This window comes from Mobula birostris, chromosome 17 (assembly GCF_030028105.1).
Source record: "Mobula birostris isolate sMobBir1 chromosome 17, sMobBir1.hap1, whole genome shotgun sequence".
Classification (NCBI taxonomy): Eukaryota; Metazoa; Chordata; class Chondrichthyes; order Myliobatiformes; family Myliobatidae; genus Mobula; species Mobula birostris.
This window is the reverse complement of record NC_092386.1, coordinates 43,005,118-43,029,270: the sequence shown is the minus strand read 5'-3', so window position 1 is coordinate 43,029,270 and position 24,153 is coordinate 43,005,118. Positions and strand designations below refer to the sequence as shown.

At 40.1% G+C, this 24,153-nt stretch overlaps 1 protein-coding gene across 1 annotated transcript in view; it reads right to left on the bottom strand.

Moving 5' to 3' along the window:
- The window catches only part of ntrk2a (neurotrophic tyrosine kinase, receptor, type 2a), a 231,463-nt gene that overhangs the window by 55,617 nt on the left and 151,693 nt on the right, over positions 1-24,153 (bottom strand). The gene's annotated exons all lie outside the window — the stretch shown is intronic.

Sequence of the window (24,153 nt, the reverse complement as noted above, 5' to 3'; positions counted from 1 at the left end):
TGCTTCCAAACGATGTTGTACTTCTATGTCAATGTTATAATTTTATACCCAATGCATTTCTTCATTTCTTAGGGCTCATTTGTGTCATGAAATACCTTGTGCAAAGTTACCTACTTTCTTTTAAAATTAGCTACAAATTTCACAAAATTTTAGTCCTTGTGTCTCATCATTTCCCCATCACTTTGAAACTAAATGAATTAAAATAAAGGTTTTCTCCTCCACCCCTCCTGTTAATGCGCTGAGTGCACACACAGGGGAAATTGAATCAATGAGGCAGTGAAGCAATATTACGCATTTACCTTTATACCAAAAGGCAAAAGTTTTATGCTTGTGATGTTGGGGAAATGATCGCTATTTGCTATGACTACAAGGTGAAGTTTGTAGCAACTTTGGACTCCAGACTTTAATTCCCAGCTTTAATTGGGAATTCCATTAATTGCTGCCAGTGATTCATCGTGCCTTCCCCAAAGTTCCCACAGTAATCAAAAGCGATCAGTGAATTGTCAACCATTGCAGCTTTCCATGAACTGATCTTGCTGCAAAATATTCTGAAAATATTTAGCTTTCTCCGCATGTAATATAAGTAAGATTTTAATGGTATAAAAAGCCATATTCACTACTTAACACCTTATCTTGCCCTGGACACTGCTTTCACATGTAGGTTCCTATTCAGATAAATACTTTCAATTTTAGTAAGGATTAAATTCATCTGGCACTAAACATATGTACAATTACAGTATCTGCTGCTAGTTTTCCACTCATTTGGACAATTACTTCCTCTGACTGAAATTGCGCCAATATGTGGAAGTGAGATTAACTGATCATTCATGCATGTTTAGAAATGGTGGCCAATGATAACTTCTCTGTCAGGAGATTATAATTGTTTTTTTTTAAATTTTTAACTGTTGATTTTTAATGTTTCTACTTCTTCCTTGTTCTCATGTTTCAACCCTTCTTCACACTTAAAATGTTTAAAATATCAGCGAACAATTCTGTCTTGGTTTGCTGTCCATGGAAATTCTTGAATGAAAGTAATTCTGTGGAAGGAAGCTGAAGTTACCTGAACCAGATCTTTTAGCTGCAATTTTGTCAACATAATTGGATTCAGCCTCATCTCCAAGCCTTTCTGGCTATAATTAGCAAGCCACACCCTCAGGAATGTGTTGACAGCTTGGTTATGCCTCAGATTTCCCAACTGTAAACTGTCAAAGCCTTTGAATACTTGTGAGCGGCTGACATACACAAGCTTCCAAATTCAATAAAAAATTGATCATATTGTTCCATATCATTAAAACACATACCCATGTTAGAAAGGACTTTAAACCATTAAGTACATGTACTAAAAGAATGCCAAGTAAAATATAGCTCTTGCCCTCAATGCCATGTCCTGGGAAATGAGTGGAGTCTCTGACTTGTGATAAACTTAACCCAATACAGACTTTATGGCCTAACTGCTGAGAACTGGCAAGAGATTGGCTTCTCACTGTTGAACTCTATAGGTGGAATTACAATTGGAATGATTGTGGTAGAGACCTCTCACAAAGTTTGGGTTTTCCACTTTTGTACAAGTCTGTATGGTTATTCCAAAACTTCTGACAGATTTATAGTGATATACTAACAATTCCACGAGGAACAGCTGGCATTTTAAGGAAAATGTGAGCCAACGGGATTGGCTTCTCAGACAGTTCAGTGAGATTTCTATTGCTGTGTGCAAGGGAATCTCTTGAACAGCCACAGTTGTCACAAAATATGATTAGCCTTCATCCAGGTCTGTGACCCTGGCAAACTTTGTTGGTGACCACAGAATCCAGCTCAATGTTTGCTGTGTTATCTAGTATAGCTGGAATGATCTGAAACAAAATCTCCATAAAAAAGAAACCTCTTCAGTTTATGCAGCACAATAAATAAATACTGTTTAATGGGGCTTTAAAATACACACAATGTGTTTTTATTTATTTTCTGGGATTATATTTAGTTTTAACCTACATCATTTCAAGGCAGTTACTGTTTGACTCCCTATTTGTAATGAGAACTTGCTTCAATATTTTGGTTATGTTATTAAATCCCCATTTAGTCCCAGCTGAATAAATAAGTGGATTCTCATTCTTCCTAAATAAATATAACCCAGTTTATTATTGAGAATGACCTTAAGGACCAATTTCAAAAGTAATTTGTTTCCATGTGCATCCAATTGAGTGAAGCAGCTGCTGACAGATACTGGAAGAAGATGAACAAATTAGTAGATTAAAATGACTGCATTTAATTCCAATAAATATAATCCATTCATCTCAGATTTCCTTTCAGGTTCTAATTGGCAACTCTCTCTCTCTCTCAGGCACCTCTCTGTCACACACTCCCTCTCTTTCTTTCTCTCTTTCTCTCTCTCCATCTATGTCAGTCTTGCACACACATACACACAATCATATATGTGGGGGTTGTGCATATGCACATACACATACTACATGCGTAAGTGTGTGAGCTTTGAAGCTCAGAATCGGTTACCAAGCAGCGGTATTGTATGGAAGGGAACTGCCATTTGTTCCCCTGCTGCTTCAATCAATTCAGTCAAAAAGATACAATTACCCTTGGGCTGATAAATAAGAATCTTCCGAAGGTCCTAAGGTGGCATGAATTAAATTACATTTCTACAACGTTTATATAATATTCTTTTCAGCTGAACTGATTCATCCCAAACTAAAACTTGACATACAGATTACACAATGTCACTGACAATACTGCTGTTCAATCTGTGATCTCTTCTCCATTCATTTTTCAATCTTGAAATTTCTATGCAATATTATAAGAGGTGCAGAATGCCATTATGGTTTACCTTGTATTAATCTGACATATTCCATCAAAATATCTGATTAAATGTACATGGAAGCTGACTTTCAGTGAGATAAATCAGCAACCATTATCTTCTGGAAGAGTTCTCTCAAATGTTATCTCTGCAAATACTGATGGTAAAATGTAATTATATTATACCCATAAAGTAATTAATACATTTTAATTATAATAAGAACCCTTGGCTTAATCTTGCTACATACAGTATGTAATCAATTTGCACTTTTTCCACTCTCTGTACTCATTCTTGCTTTTCACCTAAGTCAGAGTGATCCACCCACATCTAGAGGAACCAGTGAACAGCAAACAAAATCCACAAAGGTACAGAAGGAATATGCCCCTATCTCTGTCAGTTCTATCTTCATGAGAAGCCAACTGGCTTGGAGATTTGATTCCTCCTTTTTTTTCCACAACACAGACTCGTGCTCAGAGCTGACCATCTGATGTACCATTTCAACTCAGTAATCCCCTATTTCCGTGACCTCTCTGAAGACCTCCTCAAAGTTCAAAGTAAATGTTATTATCAAAGCACACATACGTCACCATATACTGTACAACCCTGAGATTCATTTCCCTGCAAGCACACTCAGCTAATCTGTTATAACAGGATCAATGAAAGATGAAACAGTGCATAGAACAACAAACTGTGCAAATACAAATATAAATAAATAGCAACAAATAACAAGAACATAAGTAACAAGATAAAGAGTCTTTAAAGTGAGATCATTAGTTGTGGGAACATCTCAATGGATGGGCAAGTGAGTCTAGTTAACCCTTTGGTTCAAAAGCCTGATGGTTGTGGGGTAGTAACTATTCTTGAACTTGGTGATGCAAAATCATCAGTATCAGTCTCCATATATTAAAAACTGCAGGAATTTCAAAATGCATCAATGTACTGGTTACAAGTTCATTAGGTTAGTGTATCATAAAAACATTCATCAGTCAGTTTAATGTATCTGTTAATACTGGAATCACAAAGCATTTCAATTATCTTCAGGTACAAATAGGGACAACACAACTAAAATATTAAAACAAGAACATCATAAATAAAGATTGATAATTCAATTTGGTGTTGGTAAATTAGTCCATAGATATTAGAGATTCAATATCTTCTTTCTGATTCTCGAAGTCAATTAATGGTCTGTCAGTTTATCACCTTATTCCATTTTGAGATCACAATATATTACTTGATCCAGATCACAATTTCAACCACACTTTTCTAAGTAATAATAATTATGTACCACATATAATTATACAGCTTCAATTTCAAGCCCGTAATTACAGTTTCCTCCCCTACTTTCTGTCACCAACTCTTGATTTCTGATCAATTGTAGATTTGCAAGCTGCAGTTTAGTTGTGAACCCAGTGCTTGAAATGAGAAGTGAAAGAGTTATCAGATTTAATACTAAACCTGAGCTGCTTATGTGTGACACAAAAGGAATATCCATTTAACATACATAACATTGCCAGGTGGATTCATACATATGTAATCATGCAGTAAATTGCTTCCATTCTGAAAATTACAGCTTTACAAATTTCAAAATATAATCATACTGCAGCATCTGTGGAGTGTGACAGCAGAGAAGAGTTATACTACTGACTGCATATTCCTGTGGATTATATGGAGAGAGATCCAAGACAAATTGTATCACTGGCATGTGCAATCTTCATATGCAGTTCTGCTTGAACAACCCACCTCCCTCGTTTATACTTGGTGGGAACAATAGGAGGCTGCAGATATTGGACGTCTGGAGCAACACACAAAAAGCTGGAGGAAATCAGTGGGTCAGGCAGCATCTATGTTTTGGGTAAGACCCTTCATCAGGGCAGGAAAAGGAAGAGAAGAGATAGCCAGTATAAAAAGGTGGTGAAGGTGGATGGAACAGGGGCTGGCAGTTGATATGTGAATGCAATTCAGAGCAGGTAGATAGGCAGGTGAAAGAGGAGGAGATTGGGAGTAATAGAAGAAGCTAAGAAGGAACAAGTAAAAAATGACAACAGGCTGAAGTTGGAATCTGACTAGGGAGGACAGAGGACTGAGGAATAAAGGGAATGAAGTGAGGAGGGGAACTGGAAGGAAAAATACGTGGGTGATGAGCAGATCAAGAGTGTAAAGAGATGGGGTAATGGGGTCAGTGGGATAATGGGGCAGGTGGGATAAGGAAAGAAAGGGACAGATGAATTAGTTATCAGACAGGAGATTATGTGGGCATGATAGAGACACTCGGATTGTATGTTGCCTCCCAGGCGCCAGGATCAGGGACATCTCGGATCGTATCCACAGCATTCTAAAAGAGAAGGGTGAGCAGTCAGAAGTCTTGGTAGATATGGACACCTATGACATCGGTAGGGAAAGGGAGGAGGTCCTGAAGAGAGGATTTAGGGAGCTAGTTAGAATGTTGAGAAGCAGGACCTCCAGAGTTACAGTCTCTGCCTGTGCTGCATGCCAGTGAGGGTAAGAATAGAATGATCTGGTAGGTGAATGTGTGGCTGAGGAACAGGTGCAGAGGGCAGGGGTTCAAATTTGTGGATCACTGGGATTTCTTCTGGAAAAAATAAAACCTGTACAAAAGGGATGGGTTACACTTAAACTCGAGGGAAACCAATATCCTTGTGGGCAGGTTCGCTAGAACTGTTCTAGTGGTTTTAAATTAATTTGGCAGGGTCAGCAAGCAGAGTGATAGGGCTGAGGATGGGGGAATTGGTGTACAAGCAGAGGGAATGTGTCCTGAGACTGTCAGGAAGGACAGCAGATTATAGGGTAAAACTACAGTCAGTGTGATGAGTTGCAGTGTAAAGGGGACAAAATCAAAATGGGAGATGAATACCGGGACAGAAAATGTTATATTTGAATGTACACAGAGTATACAGAATAAGGTAGATGATCCTGTAAGGCAGTTAGAGATTGGCAGGTATGATAGTGTGGGCATCTCCTAGTCATGGCTGAAAATAGATTATAGTTATTTATTGGAACAACATTGAAAGATACACATTATAGCAAAAGGGCAGGCAGGGAGGCAGAGGGGGTAGTGTGGCTCTGTTGGCAAAATTGAAATCGAATCCTTAGAGAGAAGTGACATAGGATCAGAAGATGAAGAATCATTGTGGGTAGAATTAAGGAAATACAAGGGTAAAAAGACCCTAATGGGAGTTATATACAGGCCTCCGAACAGCAGCTAGGATGTGTGCTTAAAATTACACGAGAGGTAGAAAATGCATGTCAAAAGGGCAATGTTACAATAGTCATGGTGGATTTCAATATGCAGATAGATTGGAAAAATTAGGTTGATGCTGATTTTGGATTCAAAGGGAGAGAAATTGTAGAATGCCTATGAGATGGCTTTTTTTTAGAGCAGCTTGTGGCTGAGCCCATGAGAAGAAAGGCAATTCTGGATTGGGTGTTGTGTAACAAACCAGATTTGATTAGGGAGCTTAAGGTAAAGGAACCCAAAGGAGTTGGCGATCATAAAAAATGACAGAATTCACCCTGCAATTTGAGAGGGAGAACCTAAAGGCAAATGTATCAGTATTATACTGGAGTAGTGTAAATTGAGAGAGGAGCTGGAGAGGAGCCAAAGTTGATTGTAACGGTGTCACTGACAGGGATGACGGCAGGACAAGAATGGCTGGAGATTCTAGGAGCAATTTGGAACGCACATGATAGATATATCCCAAAAGTGAAGTTGTATTTTAAAGGCAGGATGACACAACTGTGACTGACAAGGGAATTCAAAAGCAAAAGAAAGGGCATACAATAGAGCAGAAATTGGTGAGAAGTTGGAGGATTGGGAAGCTTTTGAAAACCAACGGAAAGCAAGTAAAAAATCCATTAGGACAGAAAAGATGAAATATCAATTAGCCAATAATATCAAAGAAGATACCAAAGGTATATTCAGATATATGAAGAGTAAAAGAGAGGCGAGAGCAGATATTGGACCACTGGGAAATAACACTGGAGAGGTAGTAATGGGAGACAAAGAAATGGCAGATGAACGTAATAAACATTTTGCATCAGTCTTTACTGTGGAAGACACTAGCAGTATGCTGTAAGTTCATGAGTAGCATGCAGCAGAAGTGAGTGCAGTCACTATTACTATGGATTAAGTGCATGGGAAGATGAAATGTTTGAAGGTAGATAAGTCCCCTGGACTAGATGGACTATACCCCAAGGTTTTGAAAGAGGTGACTGAAAAGATTGTAATTATCTTTCAAGTATTACTAGATTCTGGCATGGTTCCAGAGGACTGGAAAATTGCAAATGCTACTCCACTATTCATGAAGGGTGGGAGGCAGAAGAAAGGAAATTATAGGCCAGTTAGCCTAACTTCAGTGGTTAGGAAGATGTTGGAGTCAATTGTTAAGGATGAGGTTTCAGAGTACTGGGAGACACATGGTGAAATAGGCCAAAATCAGCATGGTTTTTTCAAGGGAAAACCTTACCTGACATATCTGTTAGAATTCTTTTATAACAAGCAGGATAGACAAAGGATATTGTGTACTTGGATTATCAGAAGGTCTTTGACAAGATGCCAGAAATGAGGCAGCTTAGCGAGATAAAAGCCAATAGTATTACAGGGAAATTACTAACATGGACAGAACATTGGCTGATTGGCAGGAGGCAAAGAGTGAAAATAAAGGGCGCCTTTTTTGATTGTTTGCCAGTGACTAGTGGTGTTCTGCAGGGTCGGTGTTGGGACCACTTCTTTTCATGTTGTATATCAGTAATTTTGGATGATGAAATTGATGGATTTGTGGCCAAGTTTGCAGAAAATATGAAAATAGGTGGAGGGGCAGGTAGCGTTAAGGAAGCAGGAAGGCTGCAGAATAATTTAGACAGATTAAGAGAATGGGCAAAGAAGTGGCAGATGGAATACAGTGTTGGGAAGTGTATAGTCATGCACTTTGGAAGAAGGAATAGATCTGTAGACTTTTTTAAAATGGGGAAAAAATTCAAAATTCAAGGGAATTAGTGGAGGATTCTCTAAAGGTTAACTTGCAGGTTGAATTGATGGTGAGGAAGGCAAATGAAATGTTAGCATACATTTCAAGAGGACCAGAATAGAAAAAAACAAGGATGTACTGCTGACGATTTATAAGGCATTATCAGGTCTCGCTTGAAGAATTGTGAGCAGTTTTGACATCTATTCTAAGAAAGGATGTGCTGACATAGGAGACAGTCTAAAGGAGGTTCACAAAAATTATTCCGGGAAGGAAAGGCTTATCGTATAAGGAGTGTTTGATGGCTTTAGGGCCTGTACTCCCTGGAATTTAGAAGAATGAGGGGGTATCTCATTGAAAACTATTAAAAGTTGAAAACCCCAGATACAGTGGATGTGGAGAGGACGTTTCCTAGAGTGGAGGGTGGGGGGGTGGGGTTCTAAGACATCCTCAGAATAGAGGGACATCCATTTAGAATGGAGATGAGGAAGAATTCCTTTAGCCAGAGGGTGGTGAATCTGTGTAATTCGTTGCCACAGGTGGCTATGGAGGCCAGGTCATTGGGTTCATTTGAAGTTGATAGGTTCTTGTTAAGTCAGGGCGTGGAACATTATGGGGAGAAGGCAGGAGAATGGGGTTGAGAGGGAAATGGATTGACCATGATGAAAAAGCAGATCAAGCTTGATGGGCCAAATGATGTAATTCTGCTTCTATGTCTTATGGTCTTATGGTATAAGTCAGAGCAATGTGTCAGGTTGTTGGCGCGTGGCCAAGTGGTTAAGGCGTTCGTCTAGTGATCTGAAGGTCGCTAGTTCGAGCCTTGGCTGAGGCAGCGTGTTGTGTCCTTGAGCAAGGCACTTAACCACACATTGCTCTGCGATGACACCGGTGCCAAGCTGTATGGGTCATAATGCCCTTCCCTTGGACAACATCGGTGGCATGGAAAGGGGAGATTTGCAGCATGGGCAATTGCCAGTCTTCCATACAACCTTGTTCAGGCCTGTGCCCTGGAAACCTTCCAAGGCGCAAATCCATGGTCTCACAAAACTAACGGATGCCTGTATTTAAATATGTCACGTTGGAGGTGACCTAGGCAGAATTTGAGATGCTGTTCCTCTAATCTGTGTTTAACCTCAACTTGGTAGTAGTGGATGTCTTGGACACTCATGTTAGTGTGGGAATGGGAAGTGATGTTAAAATGGCTTCCCCTGAAGGATCCTGGCTAGAGTGAAAGTGTACAACGTAGTCTGGTTCTGGTCTCTGTATTGTGAACACCAGATGCAATAATTAACATCAACAGCTTCATATATGAAGGACTGGCTCACATGGAAGGCTTTGAATTGTGCTGAGGGAGGAAGTGTAGGAGCAGGTGTAACACGTGGCTGTAGCAATAATTGCCTGGAGGGGGGAATGGGTGGGGAGGGACAAGTGCATAAGGGTGTCATAGATGGAGCGATTCCTGTGGAAAGCAGAGAGGGTGGGGGAAGATGTACCTGGTGATGGGATTCCATCTGAGGTGGCAGAAATTGTGGTGAATGTTATATCAGATTTGTGGGCTAGTGGGGTGGTGGGTGAGGACAAGGGGAACTTGACCCCTGCAGTGCCTGGGAGGTGGGTGGGGGATGTGGGGAGCCAGGGGTATGGTAAATAGGAGAGATGCAGGTGAGGGCTGCAACAATTGCAGTTTGGTGATAGGGTATCTATTTTCTGAAAAAGGTGGACATCTCAAATGTCTTGGAGTGGAAAGGTGAACGGTATTACAGTGGATCTTTGAATGGTTAAGTACAAGATCATCAGCCCAACCATGTACACCAAATCCATGTTCTGAGAAATTTTCCTAAAATTTTTCTGGTTTCTACAACAATAATCATGTGAACTGGCTGAGTAAATTTCTTTGATCACACCTCCTCTGGAGCAATCTTTTCTCTCAAAAATCTCTCTCACATCCTCTTTCACTTGTACTCTTATCCCTTTTGTCATTAAATATTTTCCTATCACAAACTTTCTTGGGTTTTTTCTTCCCCCTCCACACCACCCCCACCCCTCCCTCAACTACCCTCTCTCTCACTCTCTCTCCTCACTCTCACTCTCTCACACACACACACACACACATTCCCATCAGCTTAAAAAAATTGTTAGGTCTGCTGCAGGCTCATGCCTAGTAGTTTTCCACCAGGTTTCCATCATCTGCAATATGCTCACATGCTATCTCATAGCAGTAATGAAGACACCTCAGTCAGACAGGATCGTAGGTTGTTTTAATTGTGTCCAGTAAACCCATGGTCATGCTTCATAAAGACAATTTTATTTTAAGGCTTGTTTGTCTCTTTTACAAAACTAAGATTAGAAAAATGTTAATGCATTGAGCTAAAATAAGAGAAAAGCCCCGGACCTTTAAAAGGCACTACATCTACAGCTGAAGAATGATTGTATTATTCCAGCATGCTGCGCAGTCATTGTCTCTCGCATACTAAAGAGCCACAAAGGATTGCATCACTCACAGTTTGAGAATAGCCCTATTGGTCTGGTTATCAACCAACCACACAATGGCATCCTATCACTCTTTGCAATCTTGACAAAATTTGATATAGCTCTTTAAATAGTCCGTTAACTCAATCAGGTATATCTAACACTATACACAAAGACGCGAATCCTTTCCTGAATAACAGCAACAACACATTCTGCAGCACCAAGTCTTTCGCCTGTGAATACCTCCAAAATATTCTTTATGTTGCTAAGGAAACCAACATGTAAAACACAAGTATCTGTCCTACAACAATGGTTTCCATGCCATTCAGACAAGGTTACAATTTAGTTTATAAATAGTCTCCACCAAATAATTTCTTGCAAACCAACTAATTAACCACCTGCAGCATTACTCAGAAAATGTTCCTTTGAAATTGTTGTACTCTTTCCATAGCTGTTCATTTGTTTCTTTCACAATCTCTGGTTTTCCGTTTTTTCCCTTTTCTGTCTCCTCTTTCCGTGGTGTCTATCTCTTTTTCATGGATCTTGATTGCTATTATATCTTGTTGTTACTTTGGTCCCACAGTATTCACCTTTTTCTTTGCTCGTTCCCAAATCAATAGGACCATTGTTTAAATCAGTCCCACTTTTTACATCTCCAAATATCTCCGTTATTTATTTACTCATGTCTCTCGTTTCTCTCCTTTTCCACTCATCACTCACAGACAACCGGAGGCAGAGTCAAGAGTTATATCCATTGACAGCTACAGATGTTAGCCCCTGTAACCACATCTCATCCATCCATAATTATTCAGGAAGGGGTACAATCAAGAAATAAAAAGACAGACAGGCAGACAGAGACACAGAGAGAGATGCAAACAGACAGAGAATATGAAAGCAAGAAAAAAAGGCTGTGTGAGAAAGGAAGAAAGAGAGAAAGAAGGAGGAAAGTACCTAGACCTTTAACAAAAAGAATATATAGAAAAAGAAAGTAGAGATTTGTTCTGGCTACAGTGTTTTTTCTGTCACACAGGATGTAGAACAATGGCCAAAATTGGTGCTGCTGAGGTCAAGAATTGTAACCATTAATACTGGGATGGAAAATTGGGGACCGGAGCTGCTTCTAGGCTGGATCCAACACAATGAATGGGGAAATTACTCAGCCAAGAAGGGAGACATGGTTCTGAATGAGATAGAGCCAGGTACAACGAAGCTAGATACTTGTACTAGCAAGCTTGAAGCTGGTTCCTTCACTGATGCTGGTGAACTAGTGCTGGGGTTCAGTGTGAGTAAAGTTGGCTTCCATATAGATCATATTCAACAAGAGATAATTTGATTACTTCCTCTTGACATTCAAAAACATCATCTTAGTCAAATTCATTCACCATCATTGACCCAGGTGTTTTCATTGATCAGAAATCTATTGGAATTAACCACATAGGTACAATGGTAATGATGCACTATCAATTACTCCAAAAGACTGGAAGTAGAGTAAGTACTGAAAGGCTTTTATTAACAGTAAAATGGGTCCTCGTCCATGCTGTGTCTGTCCTGGACTGAGGGAGGAGCAGTGGCACAATCGCCTTTATTCAGGGGTCTGGGGGAGGAGCCACAGGTGCAGTCAGCAGAGGGGCGTGTCCAGACAGGTAACCCAGTTACAACCTATATACATGGTTTACCACAGGTAATAAGGTCTGCTCAGAGACTAGATATTCTGTGGCAAGCAGCACACTTTCCAAAACCTTTTCCATCATCTAAAAGGCACGAGTCTCTCAAAATCTAACTTTGGTTAGGCTACACTTTGAGTATTGTTTTCCCTTCTGGTCACTCCATTAAAGGAAGGATGTGGAGGACTTGGAAAGGGTACAGAAGAGATTTGCCATTAAAAGACAAGGAGTATAAGGGAAGGGTGGATTATCCTGGAGTGTTGAAGGCTGAGAGGGCCTTAGGTAGGTAGTTTTAAAATTATGAGAGGCATAGATAGGATAGAATGTCAGAATCTTTTTTCCCAGCATAGAAGAAATGTCAAGTACAGGAGGACATATATTTAAAATGAAAAGAAAAAGTTTAAAAATGTGCAGGGCAATTTTTTTTTTACACATAAAGTGGTAAGTGTTCTATGTTCAATGGTCTCACGCCAAGATGAATTCAGCCCCAGCAACAAATAAAAAGCTCAGTACCTTCCAGAGCAAAGCAACCTTCATCCCAGCAATTAGCAGAAATATTTACTTCCTACACAATCACTGCACCTGCTAAAGTAGGTGCCGCCTTCCTCATACGTCTTCAACAGAACCACACTAATATTTATCCATTTCTTTATCATTGGTGGGTCAAAGTCTTGGAGAATCCTTCCCAACAGAACTGGGGGAGTAGTTTCACCAGATACGTAGCAGAGGCTCAAGATGAGAGCTCACTGCCACTTTCTCAAGGGAAATCAGGAACAGACATTAAATGCTGATCTTGCCAGTGATGTTGACATGCCACGAAAGAGTTCCACTCACATTTATCCTCTACCTTATAGCCTCAACTTTGCCTTCAAAATTGTTCGTCTTTTTCAAAGTCATTATACCAGAACTGTGTGAATGCTGTTTTGAGAATCAACATGACTACTCAAACTTCATGAGACACTTCCTTTGGTAAGAATTTCACTGGGGATCTGTACACCTCTCTGTGTTTTCCCCAAACTATTGCCAAGTTTAAGGAGGTTAATTAAGCACAGATGGGTAATCAACATTTTGAGAGTTACTTACTATTGGAAAGTTGATTTAATGCCCATCCTAGCATTGAAAAATGATACATCGACTTCTCCTATTTCTTATTTTTTTCCCCATTCTCTCCATTCCTAAAGGCTTTAATCACTTTTTTTCATGCAAATGCAAGGTACTAAGCACTCTTCCGGGCTTTGCCCAAAGCCCATTGCTCATTAGTGAGCCTCGAGAAAGTCAGCAAGCTGTTTGACTGCAGACACGTCACAACTGAGCCTAATTCTGCACTCCAGCAACATCATAAATGTACCTTTCCAGCAAAGACAAGCAATTAGTAATTAGAGCCAGGAATTCTAACTCACCGATACAGTCAACAATTACAGATCAGCTCAGTCAGCACAAAATGAGATCAAATTACTTAGTCCCAGCTTCAATCAGCTAACATTGCCAAATTTCTTGATTTCAGTAAAAATAACAGGAAAAATCTTTATATGTCTGTGTTATACAAAAGCAAGAATATTAAGTCTGGATTCTGCCTTGACCACTGCCCACAGATGCCTTCTGGAAGTTATGCATGTATGTTTAACATATGAGAGGACTGGATTTGTTTGTGAACCAAACATGAAGCACGGCCAGTTCTAATGAAGGGTTACCGACTTGCAATATCAACCGTGTGACACTTTCCACAGATGCTGCATGAACTGCTGAATATCTTTAAAGCTTTCTAACTTTTTTAAAAAGATATTTCCAGCATCTGGAGATATTTTAATGTAACATAACCACTTTGGCAATTTGCTACTAATACAGCAGACAGCCAAGAAGTCACAGTTTCCTAGCAAAAAAGGAAAGATGAGGAAAAATAATTGATTGAATCATTAATTACTCCCTTTAGTTTTAGATTCACCAGAATATTACTAAAATATTATACTTACAATAGATTCACCAGAATATTTACTAAAATAATTTGTAGGAAAGATGAATATCTAGATTTCACCTTAACTTTAGATATCCTGCTACATTTTAGTTGGTTATTCGGCTTCTATAAATTACTCTTTAGAGACAATACGAATCAAACAATGGTTTCTTTCAATGTTTTTATAAGTAAGTTAAACAACAATTTACTCTTGTTTGTTTGAAACCTCAGTTCTAACCTTAGCCTAAGTTCTGTGGCTGAGAGATTTGTATGGTCCATTTGCAGTCCTCACAATCCCAGAATCAGGCCTCAAGCTTCAATCTTACAAAGTAGAAGCAAATAGCTCAGATAGCTAGTCTGCAGCTCTGATGAAGCTGGAGTATGTTTCCATCAATATTATGCATTTCTCCTTCCCTAAAGACCTAAGCAATTTCATAATTATAGCATTAATTGAGCACTGCAGGGTTCAGGGTCTTCAATATTTCATATTTACATAGTCTATAAACAGGCAGTAAAAATATGTCAACAAGCAGTTGAAGCAGCAAGTACATTCCTCCCCGGCCCTGACCTGCTATTCTTAATGAGAGCCAAGGACCAGCAGAAAACAGGGTAGACTACAGCTCAAATCTTGACCAAAGTGTTACACTGAGTGGTGATCTGTTCTGCAGCTCTGAAATTGCGGGGTCCAAATGAATAAAATCTTCATTTTAAAGTGACTGAAAATGTTTTAATAGACATCACAAAACGTGATAAAAATACCTGACAAGTTACTAAATCAGCCACAGCTATGGCCTTTTCCATGCTGGGATTACTAGCTAGATCTTTCATTCACTGTGATATGTCATTTCAGTCCAGCAAATTTTTTTTAAATAACATTTTATGTTTATTATATTCTTAGCTAGGTTGGTTATGAAATAGTTTATAGCTTATTGCTTCAAAATTCAAAATGTGTATTAAAATGGGAAGACAAGATATAATGGAAAATGTATACATATTAAATGTTACTATAATATGTATCATTACTTTTTTTTTAAATAGGAGGATTTAGCTGCAAAAATCAGAAGGAACCATGTTCTTCCTTCCATGATTGAGAGATACTATAGAAAATAAAAAAGATCATGCTAATGGCTAGCTGGTGGTGTCTTGAGTCAAGAAGCCCATTTTAGAAACAGCTTCTTCCCTTCTGTCATCAGATTTCTGAATGGTCCATGAACCCATGAACATTACCTTGCTATTCCCCTTTTGCACTATTAGTTACTTTATGTATTAGGCTGTAATGCTGCCACAAAACAACAAATTTCATGAAATATCTCTGTGGTAAAATACCTGATTCTGATTCTGATTCAGTGACGATCTGAGGTCAGAGCTGGATGCACTTCTCACATGATACCTCAGCTTTATGACAACCACAGCTGCTGCATCGAAAACAGCAAACCCCAGTCAAAGTGGTGACAAATGGTTTGCTTTCTGTAATGTTAATTAACATTAACAGGGGATTAATTGTGCTGGAACATGGCGACTTGTAGCGAGCTGCTCTCTGGAGATCTCCTCATTACTTCAATGATAATCGTTCTACTCTTTTAAATCCAAATTCTATGTCTCTAAAATGGCCTTGCACCTTACTGTTCACCTATTACACCTTGTCTGTACACTATATTCTGCATTCTGTTATTGCTTTCCCTTTTATTACCTCAATGCACTATTAGAATGAAATGATTTATATGGATGGCTCGTATAAAGAATATTTCACTGTACTTTGATACATGTGACAATAATAAACTGATTGAACAACTTTAATTTAACCCTCTCATACTGAATCAATTAGTTATGTTTCCGAGGCAGTTCATTATCATTGTGCTGTTCCAATTAAGACCAAGTGGAAGACCTCAGAAATAATGACATTGCCATCGCCACAACCATTTAGACCATAGAGGAATGGGATGGCCCAGAATTAGCATGAAAGTCCCAGTAAGTAGATCAGTGCATGTTATGCAGAATTATAAAGGCAGCTATTATGGAACAATCTGATTATAGATTATATTTTCTTTTTAAATATAAGTGCCAGGAGATTCAAGAATGTCCTAGTTAATGGATACATATTCTATTATACTAATCATTTCACTACCTGTATGAGCAAGAATGGAATGCAGACTAACTCTACCAACTTTTTTTATTTGCAGCATTTGATTTTTAACCTGTTCAGCAACTGGCCTTTCCCCTCAGCTGTCCTACAGGTTGAAGAAGATAGGTTACTCTTGAATAAAAATATCAACTTCCTAATTACATTTTTAGGAAAGACTGGAAAAAAATGTGAACAACTTTCAATGAAAACTTGTTTGATATTTTCAGTCTGAATATTCCCACCATTACTAGTAAATATTTTTCTCAACATTTTTAATTTTGAATTTCAAAGTGGAGTGACATACCAGCAAGTCTCAACATAAAAATGAAATAATTTGCCTAGCTTTTGAGAATTTAAAGGGTCTTCTCAAAAAACAAACATATTTTTCTCTTTAAACTATATGTCAATAATGAAGCCTAAGACAATGCTACCTCAAATCAACAGATTGTTTCACTTTGATAGGGGTATTTGATATGAGAATGGGCAGAGACTCCACCTTTGGAAATTGGAATTCATGTGTCATAAACACAATTCGAGAAGGACAAAATTCTCATGTAGCATTAGGGTTAGCAAGGAATTCAGCATTCCCACTGATGACTTAGAAAACTTGTCCACAGGCAAGCAGTTCAGATAAGGTGAATCAAGGGTGGTGTAGTTACCACAAAGAACAAAAGTGAGCCCACATCACCGAGATTCTGCTCCAACTTCCTGTTGGGTAATGAGCTGTAGACACTGCCTCACCCATTACCAAGGGCAGTTTATCATATTTCCTTTCATGTGTCCAGATATTGAATAGGCTTAAACATACACCAGAGGAGTTCTCCCTCCTCAACACACACACACACACACACACACACACACACACACACAATGTTTCCTATTTGCTAAAAGTATGCTTGAGGTTTGGTTTTCAAGTTGATCTTTTCATTTTTATTTTTGTTACGTATTTTAGAATAAGCATCTACCCTTGATTTTTGTTGGTTCTTAGAAAAAAAGAGGTTTCCTTTTGTACCAAAAAAAAGGTTTCCACTTACAGAATTTAAAACAAAGATGGAAGGGTAGGATTATATTCCAAGGAAAATAGTACTTTAAATATTACTGGTATCACCATCCCATCAGACTAGCTGATTCAATACAGATGTCCTTGTAATAAATTGTCTCACTGAGACAATGCCAGTAAATGCCAGATTGATTGCAAGTGCCCTTGACATCAAAGTACCATTCAACACAGTGATATTAAGGAACGCAATCAGAACTTCAGTCAATGAAAGTCAAATGAACAACCTATCACTGACTGGAATTAGGAATCTGGAAGTGTTTACTGGAGACCTGTTGTATCTTGGGACATTACTGCAAGAGCTTCTCTAGAAATCATCCTTTGCGAACCATCTTCAGTGACGATATAAATGACTTACTGTTATAAGAACACAATACTATATTAGCCTCCGCCGGGCTGCTTTAAAACCTTGGATACATGTTTCCATAAGCCAGCTGGTGGCCTAGTGGCATCAGTGCCGGACTTTCGTGCAAAGGCTCCCAAGTTCGAATCCAGCCGGCTCCCCTGGCACGCTTTCCATCCGTGCTGGGTTGAGCATCGAGCTAGCAACTCGACCTCGTAAAGAGGAAATTGCCAGCTACAGAAACATCAACAACAAAAAGTTGATGGCCTATGCGCTCTCGTGCGTTTAAAAGGCAATTTCCTTTCCATGTTTCCATAGCAGAACCAATTGAAATAACATTTTACTGAATGTCTGCATTCGCAGATGAAGTCACAGAAAATCCCTGGAAATAGTGAAGATCTACCAGATCAGACTAATTGAGGAGCTTGAAGAAATTAATATTTGTGAAAAACTAGTATGGGAAGATTTAATGGGCATACTGGGTTAATAAATTCCCACAACCTGAGAATCTTCATCCGAGGGAAAGGAGGAGTTTATATAGAAGTGGATGCGTTATTCTGGAACAGTTCCCAAGGAATAAAGGCAGCAAAATAAGCCTATAATTTAAAAAAGGACAGAGGGAACAGATAACTGTACGCAGTTAGCCTGATGTCACTAGAAGGGGAAATGCTGGAATCTATTAGAGAGGAAGTGGTAGCAAGGCACTTGGGAAATAATGATAAGGTCAGGCAGAATCAACGTGATGTATGAAAGGGAAATCAAATCTGTCAGAGTTTTTGGAGGAAGCAAGTAGCAGCATGTATAAAGCTGAACCATTTGATATGGTTTTAAAGAACTTACTGCTTTGGGCCATCGTGTCCGCATCTGTATAATTAGTCATATTGAATAATGACATGCAAGTATATCTTAAACATATTAGCAAACTTCTTGAAATTTATGATCAATGATGCTCAACCATCTATCTCTTAAAATATACCTTTCTGAGTTGTTCCATTGGTATGACTTCTCTCGGATGACTATGGGTTCAGATCCCATTACAAGGCCAGATGACAGTGTGAGATGTGGGGAAGATGCTGAGAGGCCTCAGAGGGTTGTGGACCAGCTAAGTGAGTGGTAGTCTGAATACAGCACGGAAAAATGTAAGGTCATCCACTTTGATTGAGAAAGTAGAAAGTTGAATGATAGGAAATTGAAAAAGGTTAGTGTTCAGTGGGATCTGCAAATCCTTGTTCATGAATCCTGCAAGTTTAGTATGCAGCTGCAGCTAATAATTAGAAAAGAAAATGGTATAATGTCTTTATTGAAAGATGATTTAAGAATAAGAGTAGCATTGCTTTGGACCAATTATGCACAGCCAATGTAAGACCATATCTGCCATATTGTTTATAAGTCTGGTCTCCTTACAAAGGAAAGGATTTACTTCCAATTAAGGAAGTGCAACAAAGTTTCACCTGGTAAATCTTCAGGAAGAAATTAAGTTGGCTGTGCCTACACTCTCTTGAGTTTAGTGAATTAAGGTGTGACACAGAATTAATAAGAGGCGTAAAATGTTGACGTTTGTCAAGCTGGTGATACAGAATCAGAAGGTGACAATCTCAGAATAAAGGTTACCCATTCAGGACAGAGGCAAAAAGAGCATGGTAATTTTTTGGAATACGCTATAGAAGAGATTCATGGATGTTCATGCACTAAAGTGTATTCAAGACAGAGATTGATAGGTGTTTATCTATTAAGAATTTATTGGGCCAGTGCAGGAAAGTGATGCTGAGTTAAAAGATCTTTGAACTAATGGATTAGGCATGAAGAGCTGAGTTATCTACGATTGCATCTATTTATATTCTTATGTTCTATGATTACGTCACAACTGTCTGGTAATATTAATACACAAGCACTTCCTTCCTAGATCGAAACACAACATTGATACTGAGTTCTGCTAGCATCAATATTTCAGAGAATTGGAAAGCTGAATGCTATCAACATTATTAATCCAAATCCTGCGTTACTCAACACCTAGACAGCTGGAAGAACTCAACGGACCCAGCAGCATCTTTGGACGGGGAGGGACAGTCCAGAAGCAGGATCTTAATCCAAAACATCAACCGTCCATCTCACTCAATAGATACTGCCTGAGTTCCTCCAATTCCTTGTGTGTTGCTCCAATTTCCAGCATCTGCTATCTCTTGTGTCTCCATCTGGCTGGACCCAGCTTACTGCCCCAAGTCATCATTCAGCAATCAGCTGAAGTGTATACAGAAAGTCAACCTCACAGCCTTTTAAGAAGCATCTGCATGAGGGCTTGAATCACCAAGGCATTGAAAATTATGGATCAGTGTTTGTAATAGAGATTAATGTTGAAGGTTGGCAGAGACACAAAGGTCTGTTTCTTTTTCCTTTATGACTCTATACCTATATGATTCTATAACCTATGTACCAAGGGATAGGTAGCAAAGCAGACCAAAGCTTCAGCAACGAATGCACCTTGAGTGGGTCAGTTCTAAAGCTCTGTCCCCCTTCTCCCCGAACAGTTTGGTAGGTTTTTGGGGGACGCAAGACCAGTGGTAGAGCTTTGTCTTTTATCAGGACCTGGAAGACTTTTTTTTTAGCTTTAACGTATCTCTTCTGTATGGGGCCACTTAAAAACCTACGATGGATTTAATTGACAAGCAAAATAAATATATTGAAAACTAAAGTTAATTAAATAGCAAGATCTGCAGGAGGAGTCGCGAGAATGGAACCCCAGGCAGTGGTGTGCTCCTCTTGCATGATGTGGAAAGTCAGGGTGATCTCTAGTGTCATTGATAACTGTACCAATGAGAAATGCAACTGCCTTCAGCTCCTCACTGACAATATTAGGGAACTAGACTGGAGCTGGATGAGCTACAGATCACCTGGAAGGATGAGAAGTTGATAGGTAGGAGCTACAAAGTGGTAGTCACACCTAAGTTGCAGGTGACAGGTAGCTGGGTGACTGTCAGGGGAGAGAAAGGAAATAAGCAGAAAGTGCACAGTATCCTTGTGGTTGTCCCCCTCAAAACCGAGTATAGCACTTTGGATGCTGTTGGCAGGAGTAGGGAGAAATGACCTACCAACAACCAGGTCACTGACACTGTGGCTCAGAAGCAGAAGGGGAAGAAAAGTGGTGTTGCTAGGAGATTCAACAGTTAGGGGAACAGACAGGAGATCACATGGGCATGAAAGAGACTCCTGGATGGTATGTGGCCTCCCAGGTGCCAGGCTCAGGGACATCATGGGGTGCAATGGGAGCATAGTGGTTAGCATGACGCTACCGCAGCATAGGACATTGGAGTTTGGAGTTCAGTTCCAGCGTCCATTGTAAGAAGTTTGTACGTCCTTCCCGTGAGTGCATGGATTTCCCCGGGTGCTCCGGTTTCCTCCCACATTCCAAAGATGTTCCGGTTAGTCGGTTAATTGGTCATTGTAAATCGTCCTGTGATTCATCTAGGGTTAAAAAGGTAGGTCTCTGGGCAGTGTGGACCATTTAGCTCCACACCGTATCTCTAAATAAATAAACCCCAGATACATCCACAGCATTCTGAAGAGGAGGGAGAGAAGTCAGAAGTCATGGTATATATCGGTACCAGCACTATTGCTAGGAAAGGGGATGAGGTCCTGAAGATCAAACATAAAGGGAAGCTAAAAAGCAGGACCTCCAGGGTGGTAATCTCTGGATTGCTGCCTGTGCCACACACCAGTGGAAGTAAGAATGTGAATGGTGTGGTAGATGATTGTGTGGTTACAAACTGGTCCAAGGGGCAGAGTTCCAGATATGTGCATCACTGCGACATCTTCTGGGAAAGGTACGACCTGTACAAAAGGGAAAGTTTATTCCTGAACTCAAGAGGGGCCAATGTCTTTGTGGGCAGGTTTGCTACAGCTGTTGGGTCGGGTTTGTCAAGGTTGGGAGGGAAATGGGGACCAGAGTGATAGGTCAGATGATGGAGCAGTTGGTGTAAAGATTCAATTTGTGCCGAGACTGTAAGGAAAGATAGGCAGTAGACAAGGCATAAAAGCAGTCAGTTAGAAAGGTTGAGATGTGTTTATTTTAATGCAAGAAGTATCAGAAACAAGAGTGATGAACAGTGCATAGATCAGTACCTGGAACTATGATGTTGTGGCCATTACGGAGAATTGTCTGGAACAAGGGCAAGAATAGATGTTGGACGTTCCAGGATTTTGATGTTTCAAAGGGGATAAGGAGAAAGGCTAAAGGAGAGGTGGGGAAATGGCATTGCTAATCGGGAATAGCATCACAGTTACAGAAAGGAAGAGCGTTGTGTCGGAATCATCGATTGAGTCAGTGTGGGTGGAAGTCAGAAACAGGAAGGGAGCAATAATTCCATTGGCAGTATTCCACAGGCCACTCAATAGCAATACAGACCCTGAGACCCTGAGGCAACAGTAATACAGACTCTCCTGGCAGTATTCTACAGATCTCCAAATAACAATAAAGACCCTGAGACCCTGAGGCAATTGTAATTCAAACTCTTCTGGCAGTATTCTACAGGCCCCTCAATAGCAATACAGACCCTGAGGAACAGATCAGCGGGCAGATTTTAGAAAGGTGCAAAATCAAGTGTTGTTGTCATTGTCTGCAAATTCCCTCAAATTAATTGGCACCCCCTTAGTGCAAGAGGTTTAGTTGGGCAGAATTTGTAGGTGTGTACAGGAAGGATTCCTAACATGATATGTGGATAAGCTGTCGAGAGGAGGGGCCATGCTGGATCTAGTACTAGACAATGAACCAAGTCAGGTGTCAGATCTCATGGTGGGTGAGAATTTCGAAGACTGTGACTACAACTCCCTGCTCCTAGCATAGCCTTGGACAAGGATAGAAAAGCATTTAATTGTGGGAGGAATAATTATGATGCTATTAAGCTGGAACTTGGGAGCGTAAATTTGGAACAGGTGTTTTCAGGGAAATACCCTCCAGAATGAGAGGTCACAGTTTAAAGATAAAGGAGAAGCCTTTTAGGACCGAGATGAGGAAAAACTTCTTCACACAGAGAGTGGCTAATCTGTGGAATTCTCTGCCACAGGAAACAGTTGAGGCCAGTTCATTGGCCATATTTAAGAGCGAGTTAGATATGGCCCTCGTGGCTAAAGGGATCAGGGGGTATGGAGAGAAGGCAGGTACAGGGTTCTGAGTTGAATGATCAGCCATGATCGTACTGAATGGTGGTGCAGGCTCGAAGGACCGAATGGCCTACTCCTGCACCTATTTTCTATGTTTCTAAATGTGGTTTGTTTCAGGAAAATTTGCATGGGATTCTGGATGGGTTTGTACTATTGAGGCAGGGAAAGGATGGAAGGGTGAAGGAACCATGATTGACAAGAGATAGGAAACATCTGGTCGAGGGAAAAGGAAGCATTTTTAAGGCTAAGGAAGCAAAGATCAGACAGGGCTCTCGAGACTTAAATGGCTGTCAGAAGGAGTTTCAGAAGGGAGCTAGGAGAGCTAGAAGGGGACATGAGAAAGCCTTGCTGAGTTGGATTAGGGAAAACCCCAAGGGTGTTCTACGCATCCGTGAAGAATAGGGGGATGACTAAAGTGTGGGTAGCATCAATCGTGGAAAAAAGAAGAAATATGTGCCTAGAGAATAAGGAGTAAGTGGAAGCCCTTAGTAAATACCGTGCTTCAGTATTCACTAGTGAGAGGGATCTTGATGAACGGGAGGACAGTGTAGAACAGCATAACATGCTGGAAAATGTCAAGATTAAGAAGAGGCAGTGTTGGAACATTTGAAGAATATTGGGATAGATAAGTCCCTGGGGCAGACAGGTTACTACAGGAAGTGAGGGAAGAGGTTGCTGTGCTGCTGGCAATAATCTTTGTGTCCTCACTGACCACAGGACTAGTCGCAGAAGATTGGAGGGTGGCAAATGTTATTCCTTTGTTCAGGAAAGGTAGAAGGGATAACCCTAGGAATTATAGACCAGTGAGGCTTTACTCAATGGTGAGAAAACTATTGGAGAGGCTTCTTAGAAACAGAATTTACAAGCATTTGAACCAGTCTGATTAGGGGTAGTCATTAAAGCTTTGTGAGGGGCAGGCCATGCCTCACGAGCCAGATTGAATTCTTTGAAGATGTGACAAAGCACATTGAAGAAGGTAGTATAGCGGATGTGGGTTTTGGTAAGCCATTTGATAAGGTTCCTCATGGCAGGCATTGGATCTAGGCTGTGTGGGTACAGTATTGGCTTGCCCATGGAAGGCAGAGGATGGTAGTACATGGAGAGCATCCTGCCTGGAGGTTAGTGACCAGGGATGTTCCACAGGGATTTGACTGGGGACCTCTGCTCTTTGTGATTTTAACAAATCACGTGAATGAGCAACTAGAAGGGTGGGTTAATAAGTTTGAAGATGACATAAATGCTGGTGGTGTTGTGAATAGTGAAGAAGGTTGTTGTGGACTATGTGATGTTAATGGGATGCAAAGCTGGGCTGAGAGTGGCAGATGGAGCTCAACCTGGAAAAGTGTGAAGTAATTAATTTTGGATGGTTAAATTTAAAGGCAGAATAGGGGGTTAATAGCAGGATTCTTTGCAGAGTGGAGGAACAAAGGGATCCTGGGGTCCACATCCACAAGTCACCCTAAGTTGCCACGCAAGTTCATAGGATGGTTAATAAGGCACATAGCGTATTGGTCTTCATTGGCAGAGGGTTTGAGTTCAAGGGTGACGTAAAGTTGCAGCTCTATACAACTCTGGTTAGACCATACTTGGCAATTTGTGTTCAGTTATGGT